Source organism: Lissotriton helveticus, chromosome 5_1 (assembly GCF_964261635.1).
Source record: "Lissotriton helveticus chromosome 5_1, aLisHel1.1, whole genome shotgun sequence".
NCBI classification, from domain to species: Eukaryota; Metazoa; Chordata; class Amphibia; order Caudata; family Salamandridae; genus Lissotriton; species Lissotriton helveticus.
Window position 1 is genome coordinate 961,740,268 of NC_136065.1, and position 23,656 is coordinate 961,763,923.

General features: G+C 42.6%; 1 long non-coding RNA gene across 1 annotated transcript in view; it reads left to right on the forward strand.

Moving 5' to 3' along the window:
• The window catches only part of LOC144753459 (uncharacterized), a 294,163-nt gene that overhangs the window by 251,182 nt on the left and 19,325 nt on the right, over positions 1-23,656 (forward strand). The window contains exons 3-4 of the long non-coding RNA XR_013594368.1: positions 5,128-5,162; positions 18,497-18,641. This is a non-coding gene — a long non-coding RNA (uncharacterized LOC144753459). The remainder of the gene's footprint in view (positions 1-5,127; positions 5,163-18,496; positions 18,642-23,656) is intronic.

Genomic DNA, 23,656 nt, shown 5'->3' on the forward strand with positions numbered 1-23,656 from the left:
ATATCTCTTTGATAAAAACGCATTGGGTAGACACTCAAATCAAACATTAACACGGGGACATGCACAGTGGCTTTGCATTCCATTGTTTTAGTCTGTTTATATATGCACCACGTGACTAGAATTGCAATAACTATTACAAACAGTCACATCTTAAAATAAAAAAGCATTGGCAAAGCCAACAGGTCTGGCCTATGCATGCTGTGCAAAGGCTATTATTTTTTTTTTTTGCTCTGTACTGCAAGTATGTGCCACAGAAATAAAAAGAAGAAAAAGGAAAATACCGGCCTAAAAATTGTTACATGTTAAAAATATCAACTATGACTTATAATTTGGATAGCACAATATTGTTACTTTCCAGTCAGGTATACTTTGAACTAGTTTAGAAAGCCTTTTTAGCTTTAAAGTAGGTCACAGGAAAATATAATTCTTATTACTGGAAAGAAGGAGTGTTCTTTGTTCACGTGAACAAGAATGACTAACACCATAAAGAATTAAATAAAACACATCAATGGCAAAGTAAGGGGTTGTTCCACCAGTCTTGGCACTGAAGTGCACAGTGCACTACTTTTTAGGTGCATGTGCACATACAATCTGGACCAAGGCGTCACTCACACTGAAAGAGCCAGTAACTGAAGGGGACTGAAGCAACTTGGGAATGAGAATGGAACAGATGATAAGAAGAGGTCTCTGTGTATATGTATATGTATTTATTAAGTATACTTTTTTTTTAATACAGGAGGCTGGTGATGCTACAGCGATAACTGTTTTTACTCCAAATCGTATAAAAAGATGTTAACACATATTTTAGACATATAGAGATAAATTGTGATTACAAGCATATAGCATATATTAATAAACATCTAAATCATAACGTTTGTTGCTGCATGTGTGTTTCCTTCTGAAACTTTTAGCCAAGCGTCTAGTTGAACCCTATACATTCATGTTATTTTCTGAGTTTACTTTACAGCTTTTGAGTAGACAGAGGCAAATTAATTTATCTCCCTGTGCCTACCCAAAAATGAATGTATCCTCATGTCACGTAACTGGTGCTCCTGTAATACCTCCGGGTCAAGTTCATGCTATATAAACCTCCAAAAAGAAGACAAGTTCCATGATAGAAGTGGCCTTGTCAACGTCCCTGTACACAAGATGTTCAAAAATCTAATATTGGATGCAATATACACCATTTGAAACTGGTCTGTGGGATTTTCCTTCAGGGTTGGCACCTTTGCTTTGAACTATTGCATACTTCGGATTTCACTTGTCCATAATCAGGCCAGGGGTCGAGCATACAACCCTAGCGCCCACTACACACAGAATTGTTTCTAGGACTGTGGGTAACAAACACATCCTCCACACGGGCAATGAGAAAATGTTACCGCCTGTGCTGACAGAGTCCGAAAGAAACACTTGGAAGGGCTTAAGTGGGAGAGCATTAAAAATGGACACGGAGAGGGACACAAGGGCCTGTTCACAAAATGACGGATACACGGAGTGACGTGGTCTGCCCGGGTGACATCAGGGAAAAGTAAACACATACATGAGCGCATGAGATGTGCTGAAGACAACATGGGGGGCTGTACACCTTTAAACCTTGCTATAAATCCTAGCGCCGAAAGGAGGTGACAGCCAGTGATCTTTGGCAAGTCACTTCACCACTCTCTGCTTCTTGTAACCAAAAGCTGGGGTGCAGAGAGACAAGCTCAACTCCAGGAGTAAGATCCGAAAATAGACTCACTTACATCAACGTAATTTTGTTGTTCAGAATATTGCAATGATACAATGTGTGCCATGCTGAAATGAGGGGTGCCATGGTGCTTGTGGTGATGGTGGTTTGTGAGAGGCATTGCTTACATTCTGTTCCCTAAAACACAGGCGGTACGAGGCGAGATCTGTCAGACAACATTTGCCAAAGAAAGAGAGGCTGCTGCGCCAGACTGGTGCGCTTTGATAAATCCAGATGGCTGTTAAATTTGAAACTAGGGTGCCACGAAGCCTGTGAAGCAGACACGAAGCCCTACAATTACACAGAGCCCTGACAGGAAACAAGCCAGAGCCACTATTGTGGGATTAGGCCCGAGGCCCGAGCTAAACCTAAGTGACATCCGCCAGCGCCATCCCCTGCCTTTCATGTCTCACTCGGATAACACACACAGCGCCCTTCTCCGGTGTGGTGCTGGCACCTCAGTGCCACGGTCTGTGCTGGCCCGGGTATTTGATGTCTGTAGTGTAAATGATCCATAAACGTCACGTGTGTATTATTTCTTCCTCATTAGGAGAATCACTCTCCCCGCACCTTTCTTATGCTCTCGGTGTCTGGACGGTGCCGGTATTCAGCATGAATTGGCATCCCTAGTTAGCTCAGCTGGCTTAGCTTACCTAGTTAGCTAGTTTACAAATTACAATTATTTCAATTACTGCTGTAGAGCTTAACTTAAAACTTTGGGTGCTTTGCTTAATTTAATTTCTATCTTCAGTTCTTACCGTTATTCGTGGTGGGCCGGTCGGCAGGGAGGACACACACACTGCTAACTTAGTGGTACTTCTGCATGCTGCCTGTTTGCTACCAGGCCGCCGCCGCAGTCTGCAGTGCCAGACCGTCCTGAGGCTGTGGCGTGTAGACACTAGTACCAGGCTGCCACTCCAGACCAGAAACAGTTGCAGCACAGCCAGGACAGCCCAGGCAGCTCTGCCCTTCAGCTTTGTCGTCGTTGTTGGTCACGTCGGGCCGGGCCCGCCGGGATTACTTAATGTGGATGACTCATGGGCCGTGGCCTGGGGATCTGCCGCCTGCTGATGTAACTGTGCAGGTTATGCTGGGGCGTGGCAACTGGTGGCAGCCTGCCAGAGCCAAAGTCAAAAAACATCTGTGCGCGCGCTGCCCACCCATGGCCACTGGCAAACTCAAACAGAAACTGTCAACAACTCTGCGTCCGCCATGGTGATGAAACAAAACTTGGCTGCTGGCACATATTTTATATTTATATATATTCAGTACTAATACTATTATTCAATATATATTCTCTCTTGGCCTGGGCAGGGGCAGCAGGGCTGCTAGTGCTACCTCACGTGCAGTGATTAAGAAGAAATGTGAGTCGTGACGGCGGACGGGGGGGGCACTCACTTGCAACTAACTCGCACTCGCATTAAACCGCTTAAACGCCCTGACGCCGGTGATGACAGTTATGACTCACACCGCACTCAGCACCCGGCGGGATAATCATCATACATATTAATATATACATGAAAAAACATGCTGCTGCCGCAGGCCGGGCCTGTGGTTGCAGATAGTACAAGTACAACAATAAAGGTATATACCGAATACCGTATATTTGTTTTTACAAAAACAAATCATCAATGTGGGTGTGCGCGCAGTAGACCCGGCCCTGATATTTAAGTGCCGGTGCTAAGCACCGGCACAAATTAAGCACTGGTCTTGACATGATACAAATGATATTGGTTCCTATAATACTTGTTTATGTTTCTAATAGTGTTATAAATATTGCTAATTTTCTATTTAAAATAATGTATTGTATACTATCGAACTTTTTGTGGAATAATACAAAACCTTGTATGTCTCTACATAAGCTTAAACTACCTAAACATTTGGGGGGCATTAATTTCCCAGATTTTCAAGCCTGTCATACCACCTTCTCTCTTAAACAATCCTCTCTATTACTCCAAGACGATGATGATGATTCATCATTACCACTATGGACTATTATTGAAAAATCTTTTCTGCAATGTTTCTCCTTTCAAGAATTTTTATCTTTTACTCATCGTTCTTTGTCACTGTCTCTTCCTATTTTTAATAATACTTGCAAAATACCCCAACCTTTTCTTACAAGTCATATCTTTCCTAAAGATACATCTCTGCACTCTTCAATATGGTACAATAAACATCTTAAAATTAATAATAGAATTATTTTTTGGAAAGATTGGTTTGTTAAAGAACTCCATTGGGTTCACCAACTTTATCAGGATAATACTTGGATATCTTTTATAGTTGCTCAAGCACATTTTTCTTTACCTCCCTAATTATGCATATAAATATGCATCCTTAATTTCACTTATCCAGTCAACTTACAATTGTTTGGTGCTCATATCTACTTCTTCATCTTCACCTCCTACTGTACTGTCAGTCCTGGCTCTCTCTTCATCCGCATCCCAAGTATACAACATTTATTTAACATCTTTTCCAGTCACTAGAGATAAAACGGAAGTGGAACTCTCATGGAAAACTGATCTTCAACTTTCCCTTTCTATTCCCACCTGAAATAGGGTTTGGATTAAAATTAGGAAATCTTCTAGAGCTCCTAATATTACTAAAACTTTATTTCATGTTTACAACAGACTTTTACTTACCCCTTTCTCATTACGTAAAATAAACCCTACTCTTTCTTTCTCCTGTTGGTCTTTAAACAAAACCCCAGCAGACTTAAAACACGTTATTTATGATCCCTCATATTCATAACTTTTGGAAGCAAGTCTGGTGACAAATCAAATATATTTTTCATACACAAATCCACTTTACTTATGTTAATATATTTCTAGGTAGTGTATCTGATTACTGGGTTTCACACTCAAACACTTTTAATATTATTGATCAACTCCTTGCAGTTGCTTTCTAACAGATTACCAGGGCATGGAAGGATGCTACTCGTATTTCCTACCGAGCTTGGTGGTATCGGATTTGTCATAACCACAGACTGGATAGAGCATATGTCGATCCCATTTCCCTTGCAATGAAAAGAGATTTCCTGTGGTCACCCATTATTCATTTTCTAGATGTACCTGCAAATGTAATACAAGTTAATAACCCCTGAGTTGAAGAGGTATGTAAACCCCCATGGTTAAATGTATTTATATATAACTGTATTCATATCACTGCTATTTATTTGCTATTTTATCTTCCTTTCTTTATGCTATTGGTTAAAAATTAGTGAATATAGAAGTAGTTATGTTAAAAATAGATATAAATGAATGTAATTTCCTCCTCTTCCCCCTTTAACTCCCCCTCTTTCCACATATTGCCTTAACATATTTAATAGTTAGATTTTATTTTATATCTCTGTATTTTATTGAGATGTGCTTATATTATATTTATAAAATCTCTTTTTCAACCAGAAGCTGCCAAATATTACATAACAATACATGCACAGGTAAATACTAGCATTATACCAGAAAATGTATATTGACACATGCCGTTATTTAAAGATATGTCATCATGTTTTTTAATTTCCCATGGTGTCCATCTACTTGGCTGTTGGGCTATAATTCATGAAAGAGAGCACGGAAAGTCACTTAAAAGCAGCACAATTTTCTGTATTTATCCACTTTTAAAAATAAATACAAGCAGAAAACACATATATTTGTATTTATCTGTAAAATCCTTAAAAACTGAAAACATAGAGCCTAAATAATAACCATTGTGATTTGGCAGATTGGATATCCGCCATGTTTTGACAGGGTATCCATTAGCCAAAATCTAAAAAAAAGCCTTTGAATTTTCTCGAAGGGGACTACCATAATTGCTCTTTCAAAAGGTATATCATTCATTAAAACACTGAAAACGTCAGCATTTGATGATATTTGTTTTGTGAATCTTTTTATTACAGCCATTTCACTAGAATGCATTGTTTTAGAAGCTGATAAGAAAAAGTGTTACTTTATTTGCTCCATGTGTGGGAATGAATGCTTTATATGTGCCTGTTCCTAGCTCTGGCACTTGTTTTTTGCTCTGGCACTTATTCGTAGAATCTAAGTGGCACCTTGTGTTGTAATAACATCCATGCCACCACATATATGGGCGAGTCCAAATTATTATCAATCTTACTTCTCTCAGTCATCTTCAAGCACTACATGGAACACCTAGATATCTGATTCAATGACATGAAGATCTATCAGTACTGTAAAAACAAACAAGTCTACATCAAAATATCCCAATGAGAAAATCAGAACTGAATATAAAGCACCTACTTAAGCTTAGGCCCACAGAAAGAGAATGTCTCTTGTTTTCCACTAGTGCCAAATAATCCTTGATTCATACATAGAAATAGACCTGAATGCTTCACCTTCGAGTATATATCTAATCAAAAAATCACTTTTTTTATATAGAGCTCTCATTCAAGGAACACATTGCTAAAATGCCAATAGAGCACATCTTCCACTCTCCCTCCTGCAAAGTATGAAACTTCTAATACCTGAAATCAACTTCAGATCAACAGTGCAAGTGTTGGCACTTTTGCACCTGCTTGGAGACAACACTCTGCTCAAAAGCCTCCTTGACTCCACAGTGTTATTTATAAAAGGTGTCCTACGTGCCACAGCGTATCTCATCAAGAGCTTGCAGTACCTTGACCACAGCACCCCAGTACTGAAGGAATTGCGCTACATCCCACCAGCTAACTGCATATTTATTAAGGTGAATTGCATCACCTTTAGAAAAAAAATCCAGCGATCCTAGCTAAGGAAGGAGCCATCTCAGAGAGACAATGCGACACCAAAAGACAAGATGTCACCAAGCTGGAAACAGGAAAATGCAGGAAAGAAGACCAAAAGGCACGTAACTCAGTCTATGCCCACAAGATCGAAAACACTATTAGAGCGTCCCCAGTCTTCTGCAGTTCAGATACAACCTGAAGACACAGCATTTTACTGAACAATATCCCTTCATTTGATAAGTATCCACACTTATACATTCCTGGTACTCAATACATCCCTTTTCACAGATTATTTCCTCCCCATTGCTAAACATTCCCCTTCTTTGTACCTCAATGTAATTGTACAATAGCTTTCATTGGGCACTCTGCTTCTGTTCTCTATTGTGTTCAGCTAAGTTTGCATGCTACAAATAACCACACATATTCACATTCAATCAATCAATCAATCAGAGTACTTGTAAAGCACGCTACATACCCGTTAGGGTCTCAAGGCGCTGAGGGGAGGGAGTGCCACTACTGCTCGAAGAGCCAGGTCTTGAGGAGTCTTCTGAAGGCAAGTAGGTCTTGGGTATGCCGTAGGCGGGTAGGGAGGGTGTTTCAGGTCTTGGCGGCAAGGTAGGAGAAGGATCTGCCGCATTGTGTTTCTGGCTGCTCTCTGCTTGTTATTGGGAATGCCATTACCAAGGGCTCCCTTGAGTTGCCGCAGGAAAGCATGAACAAGGTGGTAGGGGCACTGAGGTGGAGCAAGGAGGAGTTGATCTGGCAGCTGTGGAAAATTCAGGCCAAGAAGGGGAGCAGGATACTGCTATGGGCAGCCTGAAGAAGGAGGCAAACTGCCATCTGCACCCTATTGAGAACTGTAACCTCAAGTAGGTGAACCAGAAGCTGCAGGACAACCATGAGCAGCAAGAGTGCAGCTATTTCCTGAACAGTGACTAGCGGGTGGGCCATTGACTGCCCCGTGAATGGAAGAATTTTGGGCAGTGCCAGGATGTTTCCATCTAGCATGAAGTAGTCGTTTAACAACACTAGCTCACAGAGCCGGAGGCCGGCAGGCAGGTGCTGGTGTGGCACAATCAGGATCTCAAGGATCTGTTGCTGCTGACTGCTTAGGAATGTGCATTGTGGGTCACTCTAGTTCATCAACCTCCACACCAACCTCACCAACTTCATTGGGGGCACCGTCGCATGTGTGACAGCATCAACCCCTTCAGCACAGTCAGCAGAAGGGACAGGCCCATCAGCACTACCTGTACCAGCAGGTGAAGTAGACTGAGGCAGGGTTCATCTGGAGGTCCTCATAGTACCTGTGCACACCCCTCCACCACTGCAGCAACTCCAATGTGTTCAACAGTGAGTCTTGAACAGCATAATACTCAATCTATGTGTCCTCCACTTGTCAGTAAAAACTTAGGGTCTGATTTTGATCTTGGCAGAATCAGTCCCACCATCGCTTTGACGGTTGTCTTTCCGCACGCCGACTTGGCAGTCCACCTGCCCTATTTAGATGTTGGTTATTGCATAGACAAAAGACTGCTGTGGTCCCAACATCACCGCCAGGAGATCTCAACTGCGTAGATGGCGGGATAGGCAAAAGCTGCTGTTGGAGGGAAGACCACCAGTTTCTCCACCAGGCCAATCGCGATGTGCCTTCCTGCCAATGTGTCTGTGGCGGCCGAACGTTCACACCTGAGTTGGTGGAAAAGAAGGGATATAACTCACCTGTTCTCACTTTCACACTTCCTGTTTCGCCATGGTTCCGATCTGCCAAGTCCTCCCGCTGCTGCTGGTTGATGACGAACAAAGCTAACACCATCATGAACACAATCTATGGTAAGCCACACTCTTACCTGTTACCCATTGACTTTTCTGTCATCATTTGCACAGGACTTGGGTATTTAGAAATCACTCATACAAGCAATAGCATACCAATGCACAATGCAGATGTCTGTAATGTAGACGTCTTCGAAATTTAAAGAAACACACCCATATATACACATTGAATTTGGTTCTAGCTGCTGTCTCAAAAATGGACACTTGCATAAAAATAGGATATAAAAAAAAATCTAAAAGTCACCATACAGGTGTTTGTATAAAAAGGTAGAAAATTCCAACATTAAAAACATATACAAAACACATCATAGGGATAAGTGCAATGTTACATGATGTAGAAATTGCACTAGACAAGGTGTTACCTTTACCTTAGACTTTTAACAGTCACACGAATGTCTGTCACAAATTAGTGCTAATCAACATTTACATACATGTAACATTTCCCCTTGTCTACTGCAAGTCCTGTATTGTATCCAATATCATTAATCACAATTGAAATTTAAAGGTGTCATGAAAATGCGACTGCTCCGGAGATACTGCCGGTAACTGCCTGACTTTAAAATGGCTGCAAAACTTCCCTTGATCCGCATCTACCTTCTTCTTACTGCAATATTTGTTTCCCATGTTATTGTGGACCCCATAGTTTGACAGCACTCTCCTCACTCTGTTGCCCCTTGACCTGCTTTAATCTGCTCTCTCACACATTTTAGTCTGCAAGTGTAACTGCTTTTGAATACGCAACGATCAAAATGGTTCCCAATACATGTTATTGTACTGGTCTCTACCTGCTACCTTCAACATTTGCTGCATTGGGGCAGCAGTCTCCCAGCTTCTGTACCAGCGACCCAATTCTCAATTCCCCTTACTGCAGTGAGGGTCTTTCTCTACCAGTCCGACTGTCCCTAAGATGGCCGCCATGAGTAGGCCCTTCACCAAAGCTCCCCTTCTTCCCTTGTTGGGGAGGGATCCAGCATCTGAGCTCTAGAGTTTCAGAGACCCCTCTGAGAGAGGGTGTCACACAGAGCAGAGGATTGGGAATGATCATACTACTGTTCGGAGCCCAGCTCCGCACACCGTGTCTGGCGCTCACGATGGAACTTTTTGATGATGCCCCCCTAGGCGGAATCTAGAACCTTCTGTATGTACTGCGGTGACCGAGCAAACTTTGGCTGATGACCGGTGAAGCGGTCCTATGCAGCTATAGAGGAGTTTGGCTCTGGTTCACCCCTCAGCTGTCACCTATCCAGCCGGACGTTGGACACTGTTTTTCCTCGTCTCCCCGTTGTATTTCCTACCCCTTACCTCCTGTCTATGCTATGCTTTTGTAACTATGCTCCAGCAACTGATGTAACTTTGTAACTATGTTCTGAAACTATGTTCTTCCTCATGTAAAGCGCTCTGATACCTTCGGGTCTAGCCAGCTCTATATAAAACTTTTCAAATAAATAAATACTGATTGGTAATCAAGGTGAAAGAAACATGCCTGTAGTAACACATCACCAAATCAGTTTCTACATCAAATAGTTGGTGCACATGGCCTTTACTATGATGTAAGCCTGCATCTAAATTCAAGTGACCATCAGCAGTGTATGCACTTAACAAAGTAGACATTAAACAGATCAGTTGTATAACCTGCCAGAATGGAGAAGACAAATAAGTACTTAACATTTTACTCAGAAACATTGCTAGGCTAAACAACTGCTAAGGAAAATAATGCAAGGACAAACTTAGTGAAACAAAAAAGAAGTTTTTTTTCACAGTAAGGAGTCTCTTAAGAAACAAAGCAAATCAAAAGTCTGTCCATTACTGGTGTAATAGGTCCTGGGGACTGTTGTGCCATGGCACTCAGCTTGCCTCCTATATAACTGCCAAAGGGACCTCCTTAGGAAGGGGAAACAGCCATTACATTGCATGCTAACAACGCATGCGATTACAACGTGGTCCTTACAACAACCGTGTTGTTACATCGTAGTAAATCACAATGCAAGTCGTTACATCCACTTGCTGTAGGGGGCACGCTAACCTAAGGAATAGAATAATTTACTATTCCAACACCTTGCCTACTGTTGCGCACACTGGAGTTGGAATAGTAAATTATACTATTCCGAATTCCAGAGTGCCCCCTACAGCAAGTCGATGTAATGACTTGCGTTGTAATATACTGCGATGTAACAATGCGGTCATTGTAATGACCGCATTGTAATCACATGCATTGTAAACGCATGCAATGTAAGGTGCAATATTCTTAGGAAGGAGCATCTAGTGGGCAGAGCAGGCACCTTCAAGATCTTACACGAGAGGGGGTGGTTAGGGTTTGGGAAGGGTGTCTCAGTGTTTTGGAGGGGTGTCCTTAGGTTTGGAATGGGTGGTTTGGGGTATGGGAGGGGTTAGGAAAATCTCAGATCCTCAATTGGAAAATTTTGATAGACTTTGGGGAGGGAGTGGGGTTTGGGAGGTAGAAGGAGTGGCTGTGTCTGATATGCATGTGTGTGTCTTGAGGGTGCAGGTGCATCTGAGTCTAGTGTATGTTGTGCTTGTTTGGGTGTGTCTTGTGCTATAGGTGTCATGTGATTGTGTGCTTCTGAGTGTCTGAGTTTTTTGGGTCTGTATTCTAAGCTACTTGTGTCTGTGAATGCATGTGCTGGGTGTGGTAATAGTGCATGTGGAGGGCATGGTGCATGTGTGTGTGGTGGTTGGTGTGCTGTCTGTTGGTGTGCCATCTGTGGGCATGGTGCATGTATGTGTGGTGGTGGGTGTGCTGCCTGTTTATGTGCTGTCCATGGGTGAGGTGTATGTGTGTGTGGTAGTGTGTGTATTGTCTTTCAGTGTGCTGTCTGTGGGTGCTGTGCATGTGTGTGTGGTGTGTGTATGCTGTCTGTTGGTGTGCCATCTGTGGGCATGGCGCATGTATGTGTGGTGGTGGGTATGCTGTCTGTTGGTGTACTGTCTGTGGGTGTGGTGTATGCGTGTGTGGTGGTGGGTGTGCTGTATGTTAGTGTGCTGTCTGGAGGTGAGGTGCATGTGTGTGTGATGAGGGGGTCTGCTATCTGTATGTTTGGAGGAACACATGAGTTTCGTTTTGTGGTGTTTCTGTTTGTGTGTGTTTGCTGCTTGTGTCTGTGTGAACAGGTGCATGAAACGGTGTGTGTGCTTTGGACAAGCCTGGGAACAGTGAATTTGTATGGTGATGGGTAAGGGGTGGGAGGTGGAACAGAAGGTTGGGATGGCTGGAAAGCTTTGGTAAATGAGAAGGCCATAGCTTGAAATGACCTCTGTAGGACAGACATACCACTGTGAATGTCTTCCAGGTAAGCTACTCTTTGTTGCATATGGCATCTAAGCCCCTGGATAGCATTCTGCAGGGCAGTCTGGCTTACAGCAATGCTCCGGAGGAGGTAAACAGACCCCTCGTTTAGGGCAGCCGGCGAGACAGGGGCAGGGGTGGGGGGAGCAAGAGGGAGGGTGGAGATGTTACTCTGGGTGGCGAACAAGGATGCATCTGTAACTTGAACCGTAGGGTCAGCCACCATTAGGGAAAGCACGATGGAGGAGGCCTCCAGGAGATTATGTAGTTTCACTGGTGGCCTCCATTGCACTACCCTCACCCTCTGGGCCACTGTGTCCCTCGGAGTCGGTACCAGAGCCACTGTGGCCAGATGCTTCCCCGCAAACATTGGCATAATCTTCTTTTCCCTGCTCCAGTTGATACCAAAATGGCATATACAATTGGGTTATTTTATCTGTGTAAACAGAACAGATCATTAACCTTCACCACAAATCAGTTGCCAAGTTTTCAGATGTCACCTGCGCCAAGCCTCTCAAACTTCGGTTCTGCATTAGCATATTCACATGCATGTAGGCAACATTTTAAAAAGATACATGGTCACAGTGAGGCAATTCTCCACAATAGCTCCTATATCATGTATGATCTTGTCTCTTATCCATTATTATGTCTCTTCAGGAACTGCTGCACACCTCAGAATGGTTCACCTTTGTTGTACAGATTAGTGAACTGATGTCACCAAAAATGATATATACCAACAACACCTTTGTACTGTGTGTTCATTAGGCCCTAGACTCTGCATACTTAGCATCATCAATAAGTCAAATTTGACTCTATGTCAGTCAATATATACTGCAATTCTGTACTACTTTTGGCATAACCTGAAAGTGGGCTACCATTGTTTGGACATTTCATGATGATAACACTCACGTAAAGTCAGTAAAGCATATGTCAAGTGTCAACATTCATACAAAAATTCTGTACTGAAGTAGCTTAGCAATGTACCACATACTATCTACATACCTATGCTGTTGAAGATAGTCTGGAAGTCATATTTGGGGGGACTGACAAAAGACTACTGCAACATAATGAAATACATAGCCCTTGTAACATTTCTAATACACTTCAGCACAGAACAAAAGCATCTCCACAAATGACTCCTGAATATCTGTAGGCATTTAAACATTGTTGTATCTTTCTGAAATGGTTTCACTAAATATGCCGACTTGTACCGTAGTCACAAGTTTGTAAAACATCACACTAATAATTACATACAATGAATCATATATGATATTCAATTCTAAGATTTGAATGTCAATCACAATATGCAACATAGTGCACCTTTATGCATTTCACAATTTTTCATGAGTTTGGCCTGAATCTGAGATTTCCTGGATAAGATACTCATGCATTTATGTGATGAAACATTCCATCTTCCAAAATACTTTCAAGTTTCCCATCTTACTCTATCATTGATAGCTCATCTGGACATGACATAGAACAATAAGGAATGGTTTGGGTTATTTGTAACTCTGTCACCATTGCATACTCACTTCTGTCTGTGTTTCATCAAAATTGTATGCTTATCCTAATAAATTGGCCAAAAGCAGACTGCCTCACACACACATTTGTGGAGCAGTAACTCATCATGCTGATTTGTCACTGTTTAACGTGTATTAAACAGTATTTCTGATGAAGAACACATTTTGGATATGTCTTCATACCAATATGTTATCATCATTTTTGCAGTCACTATTCATGTTAGATCACATGCTCGCTCTGGTTTGTGTAGAATCCCAACTTGCTAATGTAACAGTTGGTGCATCCACTAAGTGCCTAGTATGCTATGTCACCTGTAATAGGGCTGACATGACTTCATCCACATCAGTGAAGGAGCATCACACGTGACAAAATGAAGACCAGTTGCCTGTTTGTTACAACTGTCTTTCATTACATTAAACAACATGATATGTCTGTGCCTTTTAGGCAGCCATGTGTCTTCTCAGAACAGTCCATTAGTTGGGGATAGGAATCAGGTGGGATCATTATCCAAAAACAATAGACAAAGCACATCATCATACATCTTGTACAAAACGTAGAACTTCAAGAACTCTTCGTGGGCAATGGACATGTCATCCTGAATGTTGATGGTAAAAATCCTGGCTGTGACAAAAAATGGGTCATGTAACTTGTGTAACTCTGATAAGAACTTAACCCTTTGTTGCTGCTATTGGGCCCTCAACTGCCCATCAAGCTCCGGGGAGGCGGGTCTGACATGCTGAGAAGACTTCCCGAGCTGGACTTCTGCAATCTTCTGGGTCCAGTGTCTTAGGTCCTCCCACATCTTGCGGCAATGGACACTGTGCCACTTGTAGACCCACCAGGTCTGCACCTTTCTGGTGATGGCCTTCAATATGTCACGCTTCTGATGGGCATTGACCTGTATTGATGCATGAAGGGAAAGAAAAAACAACATTATTGATACTTTTTGTTAGTCTGCATTTCTATCACATCAATTGTCTACACCTATCAGCAGCATAACTCATAAATTACCATCCGACATGTGTATTGTCACATGCTGACCTAAACTCATTTCCTCACAAACTTTAAAAGTGACCTGTTTCCCATCCTCATCCCATGCCATGGTCTCAACACATAAATCCAGGCCTGTGACATCATCTAGCCCAGGGGCCCCTACATAATCTGGGATTTGACATACTCCTGATCAGTGCTAAAGACTGTGAACTACTGAAGGTTTGACATTAATGATATGGCACAGTAAATAGTGGCTGCTGTGAATAAGGGGCCTGAAGTGTGGGCATTACATTCTTTGAAATGTTAGTCCGTTGAACAAAAAGTGTTGGCTCAAGAAGTCCGGGAACTCTTACTTTCAACTGTTATCAATTTAAACGCATTCAGGGACAGTATCTAAGCACACCTCAAATTTGGACCTGCATAGGATATATGTTCTTGACAGCTGTACCTCAGTGCATCAGTTATATGATCTTGTGACTCTGGCCTAGCCTGTCCCATAATTATGACTGAGCACTGTTCAATGACATGCCTTGCTATCTGCAGCCTGATGACCATGATGTCACATGAACACCACCTTTCCTCAAATTTTACATCACATGAGTCGCCTTATGCCCATCCAGTAAAGGACCGTAAGGCTGTGTGTTACTAGGAAGGGGTCTGAGAGCTACTGGTAGCTCCCAAACTACATTTTGGAGAGCCTTGATCTAGGCCGAGTGATTTGTGGGACCATACACATAGCTAACATAATTTTCAATTTGGTTGCACACAGTACATACATATCTCCAGGTGTAAAGATGTTATGATGTGTTTACCATTTACCATGATGTTATTTGGCAACTCATCACAAGTACATCAAACATATACATGCATAGATCTCTACACATGAACCAGTGTGAATCTAGGGCTTTAAACACACAACACATATTGATGGTGTTGTGTATTTGACATTGGAGAGTACATACAATTCCCTAACACCATTTTCCTATGCAAGGACCACATTATGTGACACAACTAACAACAATCACTACACTTTCCCTCTGGAACTCAATGGGACATTGTAGCATGTGGAAATGGAAAAGAGCCAGTTATACAAATTCATATATGTATGCCAGGCATATACCTGTTCCTTTGGTGAGCGACACAGCTGGCAATCCAGAGAGAGGACCTCCTTTGCCAGCCACTCTAGGTCCTCCAGCATGAAGGCAGGGGTTCCTCTCAGTCATTGGACCTGGCATGGTTGCTTCTAGAAGTGGGAAACAGCAGCAAATGTGAAGGAGGTCTTGATAGCAGCAGTGTTAGAGGCAAGTGAGTTTTTTTTTCCAACCACTGCATACATGTACGCAACATATGCAGTTGTCACTGGATATGGACACAGCCATTGGCCTTCTACTGTTACATTTGCCTAGGTTAGCCTATGGCTGTGTCTGTCGCGGAGTTTACCGCCCACTGTGCGGTCAACTGCCTGTCCTGTCCATGATGTTAGGCAGCCGTCTTTTCATGACTTCAAACTAGTGCGTTAGTGACTGTTAAGTGCATCACCACCACACCAAATAAGCACTACTTAGGTCAAATAATCACACTTTGATGGACACTTATTTTTTTGAAAAAAAATACATTTATGTGTAGTGCGTTACTGTGCTGAAACGCGATATTAGCATGGTATTGTGTACACCTACGTTAAGAGTCTTTATCATGTAAATAACACACTTGAAAAGGATTATTTACACATTTATTTTTCAGAGTGATATCAAGGCCATAGATCTAATTTGTGATGGTTTAAGAACAAGAAGCAAATGTAGCTTAAAAATGTGTATTAACCCATATACATTTGTTAAAAATAGATTACTTTTGTGTTACTCATCATATTTGGAGCCGTGGATCATTTATTAAATGTTCACGTTTCTCCAATGCACACATATGAACCCTAAAATGAACCCTGGAAGAGTGAGGAAATGACAGCCTCCATGTACCACCCTTTTCTATTCCTTGCCACTATGGAAGAAAGTGATATAATCAAGATGTTTAGGATGAATAGGCAAACCATACTGGATTTATGTCTTCAGCTTGAGCCGAAATCCCACATCTATTACACCAACTGTAAAAATCATGACTGTACTTCATTTTGTGTTCACAGGATCCTTCCAATACACTGTGGCAGTTCTGGTGGTATGTCACAACCAACTTTCATTGGTGTGCTACAAGACGTTCTATCTTCACTGAGGAGACACATCAACACCTTCACCCAGTTTCCAGGGCAGCAGAATTTAGCCAATGTGAAGGTTGACTTCTATGGTTTGGGTCACCTTCCACATGTGGTTGAAGCAATTGATGGCACACATATTACCTTAGTGCCACCACATGCCAGAGAACAGGTGTACTGGAATCAAAAGAACTTCCATTCAATCAATGTACAAGTTGTCTGCTTAACTGATTAGTAAATCATAAACGTCTGTGTCCATTTCCCCAACTCTGCCCATGATTCCTTTGTAGTACGTAACCGCCCCATACCCCTGCAAGTGTCTCAACTTGGAGCTGAGAGGGCCTGGTTTGTTGGTCAGTACAGTCTTTCATAATATTGTTTGGGGTATTGCTAGTTGCATGATCTGGATCTGTGTTACATATTTATTTATTTGAAAGTTTTATATAGCGCTGGCTAGACCCGAAGGTATGTTATGTTATGTTATAAACTTTTTTGTAACGCGCTCAATTACTACCAGAGTATCCTGGCGCGGTATACCGCTGGGGAACCCGTCCTGGCTTTCCCTGTGGGATGGTCCCTACTGGGAGTCCCCAAGGTGAAGCCAGGCATCCCCGGCGTTGATGGGGCCGTTGTGGAGATTAGGCAAGCTAATGCCCAGAGTTGCCGAGAGGGACCCCTGGTTAGAGTAGGCATCGAGGCGAGAATTATCGAGTCCGCTGACCCTGGTCCATGACCCTGCCGCGTCGGGAATTGAACCCTGGTCCCGCGCCGACTCCTGCTTCCGGGTCTGCCACCTCTAACCAGTGAGCCACACCACTCCACTCAGAGCGCTTTACATGAGGAAGAACATAGTTTCAGAACATAGTTACAAAGTTACATCAGTTGCTGGAGCATAGTTCCATGAGTTACAAAAGCATAGCATAGACATAGGAGGGAGGGAGTAGGAAATACAATGGGAGATGAGGAAAAACAATGTCCGACGTCTAGCTGGGTAGATGACGGCCGAGGGGTAAACCAGAGCCAAACTCATCTATTGCTGCACAGGACAGCTCCACCGGTCATCGGCCAAATGTTGCTCAGGCAATGCAGTATGTACAAAAGATTCCAGATTCTGCCTAGAGGGGGCATCCCCAAAAAGTTCCATCGTGAGCGCCGGACAAGGTGTGCGGAGCTGGCCTCCGAGCGGTAGAATGATCATTCCCAATCCTCTGCTCTGTATGACTCCTTCTCTCAGAGGGGTCTCTGAAACTCTGGAGCACAGATGCTGGATCCCTCCCCAACAAGGGGAGAAGGGAAGATTTGGCGAAGGGCCCACTCATGGCGGCCATCTTAGGGGCAGTCGGGCTGGTAGAGAAAGACCCTCACCCCGAAGCAACCGATGAGGTGAGCAGGGTCTTCGGATTCAGTATGTTGTCGTGGCATGGGTGGTGGCAGGTCAGGGAGGGATAATCCAAAGAATTGATGCCGTAGCCCAGGAGCTACCATTCAGGGCTCCGTTCCACTGGCCATCTTGGAGGTTTTCTTACGTATGTTTGGGCCTTCAATCTAGGAGACTCAGCTTATCCCAACCGATCATGGTTGTTGAACCTGATGAGGAATCCAACAACACCAGGGGAGGCAGCTTCAATGAGGGCCATGGACGAACCCCGCCACCAGTGGAGAATGCTTTTGTGCTCCTAAAGGCAGGTTTCGTTGCCTTGGCAAAACTGGTGGAACCCTCCTCTACTCACCGGCTACAGTGTGACAAATCACTGTGGCCTGCTGCATGCTCCACCACATCGCCCTGCGATGGAACATTCCTTACATTGCAGAGGATAGAGACCATGAAGAGACTCTCGGTGCGGATCGTGATATGCCAAATAAAGATGATAGTGGTGAAGTGGAAGGAGTGGACTTACATCTAGAGGTCATTGACAACTTCTTCTCATGAGTGTAAGTATATTTTTACATGTCATGTTTTTCGCCGGTACATTAACTATTAATGTAGTGATGAGAGAAGTATGTGGTGGTACTTTGTTAGGCCAAATTCTGGTAGAACCAGGCCAAAGGGGTTTGTAGAGTAAAGTGTGGACACATTGACTACTGTGTTCAGTTACATTAGTTATTCCTTATTGTTTTGCGAAACTGTGACCTCCAAAAGTTGACTTTGTAATATGGCCATCATGGTCCATGTGACTAGTAATTTTTTTTTTATCTGTTTAGGTTCCTTCATCATGTCATCTTCATTTGGACATTTCATAGTTGTGACATTTGCAGCTATATTGTGCTGTTTCCAAGAACAAATGGTACCTGGGTTGATCCTGGGAAAGACATTCACAAACTTTGGATGTACAAATCTTATGCAAAGGTAACTTGCACTGTGATTTGGTGGGATATTTGAAGATGCATTGGACTTGCTATCTGTTGTGCATTGGCACCAAAGCTATATGTGTACCATCATTTACTCAAAACACATGTGGTAGTGGAGCCAAATCATGATACTCTCCCTTCCCATTGGTGAAATCCTTAGTGTGTGTGTAAAGTGTATGTGGGTGCTGATCTGTCACATAATTGTGGGGCATACTTTTTGTGGCACACCGCTGAAATGTGGTTGTAACATTCCATCAGATACTGAAACAGTGGTTTGGAATGATCCTGTGCCAACAATATGGAGTGCTGCCATAGTTTTGTCTCTTGATGTTATTGATGTGGGCTTCCTTATGTGAGCCAGAATATCTGGCTCCAGCTGATAACATGAATCAATGGAAAATTGCCAATGCTATCTTATTGTTTTGGAGATATCCCCTCCTTCCATATTGGCATGGTCTAGAACTGGAAATGTGCAAACTGGCACTGAGTATTAGTGTGATACGTCGATTGCTATGTTAGTGCAAATGTTGCCAGACAAGTATTGGTCAAATGCGATAAATACAGTAGTTTATGATAAAATAGTATGACATATTTTGGGATTCGTGTTTGGGGACTTGAAATAAACAATATCTACTTGTAAAACATCTATGTTGACACAATATTTTGGTGTTCTGTCATTGTCAGGTTATGATGGAATTAAATAAATGCATTGATAGAGTTGAGATATACAACAACAGTCTATGATTTTATTTTACTTGTAAATAAATGTGTTGTGCCAAATGTAATGAAAATAAAAAGGGTAAAGGTAACTAAAGCAAAGCAAAAAGTGAAGAAGTCAGTCATGGTTAATGAAGCCCTAGTTGTTTGATGTCCAATGTCCAACATTCTACTGTAATCAGAAAGGCAAATGTGTCCAAAATAGTCCACAGAGTGAAAGGTAGACACACACTGGAGGACATTAGCATCAGTGTTTCCTGCTAGCGGTGGCAGGCAGAGGTAGATGGCTCTGGGAAAACTCTGCACATATGGGTGATTGAGGTCCTGCAGCACCCCAATCAGGGAGCCCATATTATATTTATGGGCCTCATCTGGTGGTTGTACTACCTCTGCAGCTGCTTCATCTCCCAGAGCTCTGTGAGTACCTGGCCCATCATGTCTGGGGACTGATGGTAGGCTCCCAAGACTTGGTCGATGATGGTCTGGGTGTCAGTGACCCCAGTGGACTCAGTATCCTGGCACACAAACATACTCCCATGACCCCTAACCCCCCTAACCTGTGCCCTTGCCACAGTGTGCCCTATCTGACTGGTTCCTCAGTGAGCTGCAGCGTGTCTGTGGTGTGGTCTCAACATCAGCTGGGACTGAGAAAATTGAAATGGAGTCTTCAGGTTACTGAGATGTTGCAACTGGAGTGGAAGGTGTTGTTGTGCATGCAGGGAGTGACACCGGAGCTGTCTGCCCAGGCTGACCAGATGTACCAGGCTCCTCAAGCTTCTCTATATCACCAGGAGTTCTGTCCTTGCTGAAGACTTGATCCTGGGCTGGAGTGGAGGTTCCTTCAGTGGCTGGCACATGCCCATGTGCTTGACCAATTTGAACTATTGAGAAATGGAGAGCATTCTTATTAGAAACTGTGTGCATTGTACATTCAAATCTTCTGAGAAAAACAATGTGAATACCGTGAAGACAAACTGGGTAGAGAATATTGAGATGATAGCTTCCAGTGGTATTGAACATATTACCCAAACTTTTATCAATTTCAAAGAGTACAACTTCAAATAATCAGGTAACCAGATATCCTGAAATGTTCATTAAGTGATTAGGGAGTACACTTAACATCCCCCAAAAATTCAGCCCAACACGGTGGAGAGGTGAAATGTGTAATTGACAATTCCAAGGTCTATATGGCTGCAAAACAGACATTTCCATTACTTGGATCGATGTTTTGCATTAGTCATCATGTGAACAGTGCAGTGTCAATATTTGCAAGTATCACTTATATTCGGCACAGTCATTTGCATACCTGAAAAATGTTGTGTCAATACACTTTGGTTAGTAAAACTCATGACATCATTACAATTGGTTGAGTGGAACAGGACAACTTTCAGAAAACAACGCTGACAATTTTCATTAGAGATCATTTAATAGGTATTGATCACAACATGGCACTTTATTGTGTATTGAAATCTGTTAGGAAAGAGCGAATGAGCAACATGACATACCAGTATTATTTAGATAAACAGAAACAGGGCATCATTGTAGTTGCAGCATTTCAAAGACAACTTCTCAACACGCAAAATGGTTAGTGGAACATACCTGTGGAAAATATGCAGTGAAAAGGGGCAAGACACTTACATTTTTACATATATATGGGTAATGGGTTATTTGATGTTGTAACACATGGATACTCACAAACTTTCTGTCGGGGACCAAAATTACAGTGTGGTTTGTGGCAAAGGGATGCACCAGTAGGGGTGGGGTCAGTGGGGGGGCAAGGTTAGAGTAAAAACAATCAACCCCGTTTCAAAACATTAGAGAATGCGATAATGCTGTATTTCAAATGCAGATGTAACTACAAAGAGCTCATTTTGATAATACTTTTTTATTAGCAGACAATAGCAATCTTAAGAGGCATTGCATAGCTTCATACACTCTTTGACCCCAATTCCAACACAGTCTCTCTCGCTCTCTCTCTCTCTCCCTCTCTCTCTCTTTCTCAGTCAGTCTCTCTCTCTGTCAGTCAGTCTTTCTCTCTGTCAGTCAGTCAGTCTCTCTCTGTCAGTCAGTCTCTCTCTCATGTAAACTAAAAATCTGTGCTTAGCCTAGTGTGCCACCCTACTGGTATTTTGCTGTTTGTCATTGTATCCAGATATATCAGATACAACCAATGACATTATACCCACAACAAGTCCGGACTATTGGCTTTGCTAATGGTTGTTAGTTGCATAAGATAAATAAGCAACAACTATGGCTTTGTTGTATATAAATTATAATATTGGAAATGCTTCAGTTCTGAAACAAAGAGACTGTGAAAGAACAAACACAAGTCTATTTGAATTGCATCAAAATATTTGAGCAGTGATGCTGCTACTGAGATGAGATATTGTTGGTTCACCCTGAAGGCCAAAATAGAGACCCCAATAGTTGTTAGTTGCGTAAGATAAATAAGCAACAACTATGGCTTTGTTGTATATAATATATAAAATTGAAAATGCTTCAGTTCTGAAATGATGAAACTGTGAAAGAACTAAAACGAGCCTATTTGGAATTTGTGCTGCTGTTAATTTGAGATTTATCTAAGGGTGAAAATGGAGACCCCAGTATGTGTTAGTTGCATAAAACAAATAAGCAACAACTATGGTTTTGTTTTATATAATATTGAGAATGCTTCAAGTCTGAAATGATGAGACTGAAAGAAAGAAAACAGTTGATTTGAAATGACAAAGGCTTTTTGAGCAGTAGTGCTGCTGCCGAGTTGATATATATTTTTTGTTCACCCTGAAGGCATAATTGGAGCCCTGATAGCTACACGTCTCAGCACCTGCTTTTAAGCACCTGGCCCACTAAAAGCCCTGCATGTTTACTCGGGGAGAACAAACTCACATAAAAAGTACATTTCAGTCGATGCTTAACTCACAATTGGTCATAGAATACGGCAACAGCACCATCTACTGTCGCATGCACTTAAATTAATATGCAAAACCACTCGTAATAAATCAAAAAGAAAAACATACATAACTCTTCTGCCCAATATTTTAAGCGCCCTGGAAAACCCCAAACGATATCTTTACCTTTTGTGTGGTGCATGAACAACGAGGTCTAGCAAGAGAAAACCACAAAATATGGGGGACCAGCAATAACAATGATGGCATTGACATACACTTACTGCTTTCAAAGGCGAGGAGACGAGGCAATTGGTGCCAGGGGGCAGTGAATCTCGGCTTCTTTCAGTTGGGCGGACACTGCTTCCGTAGGCGCTGGGGTGAGTCTGAGGTAGGTTCTGTCGCTACACAAGTCTATGACATCACGAGGGTAGATGAGGGCGGGGCCGCAGGTGAGCATGGAGACACTAATTGTCTGCGCATGCCCTTTGGCCTTTTCTCCAAATGCGGCCCCCAAGGAATCACAACAACAGCAGTAATGGCGCTGAGTCCGTGACTGCTGTTGTTTTCCATTGGGGCCGTAAAGAAAGTGGGCCATACTTTGAGTACCGCCGTTGTAACTCTTACAGGCACCATACCATCATGTGACGTGTAATGGGGCTTGACACTTGTAATCTTAGATGTAACACAATACATCCACAGAAACAATAATAATTATCTGATACTGATACTTTGAGGCTTGTATGTTCAGAAAATATGTGCAGGACACATTCACAACAGCTAGTTTGAGAAAAAACAGGTCATTGAGATTTATTGTGACTTCGCAGAGTGTAACTTACCAGAATCCAATCCACCAGGTATTCCTGTCAAGCTGCAGTATGTAGGATCTGCAAGAACTTCTCCTCCCAGGGCATGAATAGAATTGGAGCTGGGGAGAACCACCATCAGTCCTGTTGGCCTCCATGTGATGCTTGGAGGCCAAGGAATGCACCCTTCCCCGCAGGTCATTCAACCTCTTCCTAATTTTGTCCTGTGTGTGCAGGTTGTTCGCTACAGCATTCACTCTGTCAACTATTCTGGCCCATATTAGCTTTTTCTGTGATAGCAATGCATTTTGGACTTGGGCTCCATAAACTATGTCTCTACTCTTAGGATTTCATCCACCATGACTGACAAATTTCCCTCAGTAAAATGTGAATTTTTGTGGATTGACATTATGCACAAAATAAAAAAGATAAGTACATTATTAACCATGAGGTACTAAAAGAAAGGGAATAAAGGGACAGTTGACAGGGAGAATGTAAAACGAAAACCTCACTTCACTAGCAGAGCCTCTGGGATCAAAAGTCATGGTGGAGCTGGAGTGGCAAAGGATCATGGTCTGAAATGGTGTGTGTCTTAAAGTGTGGCA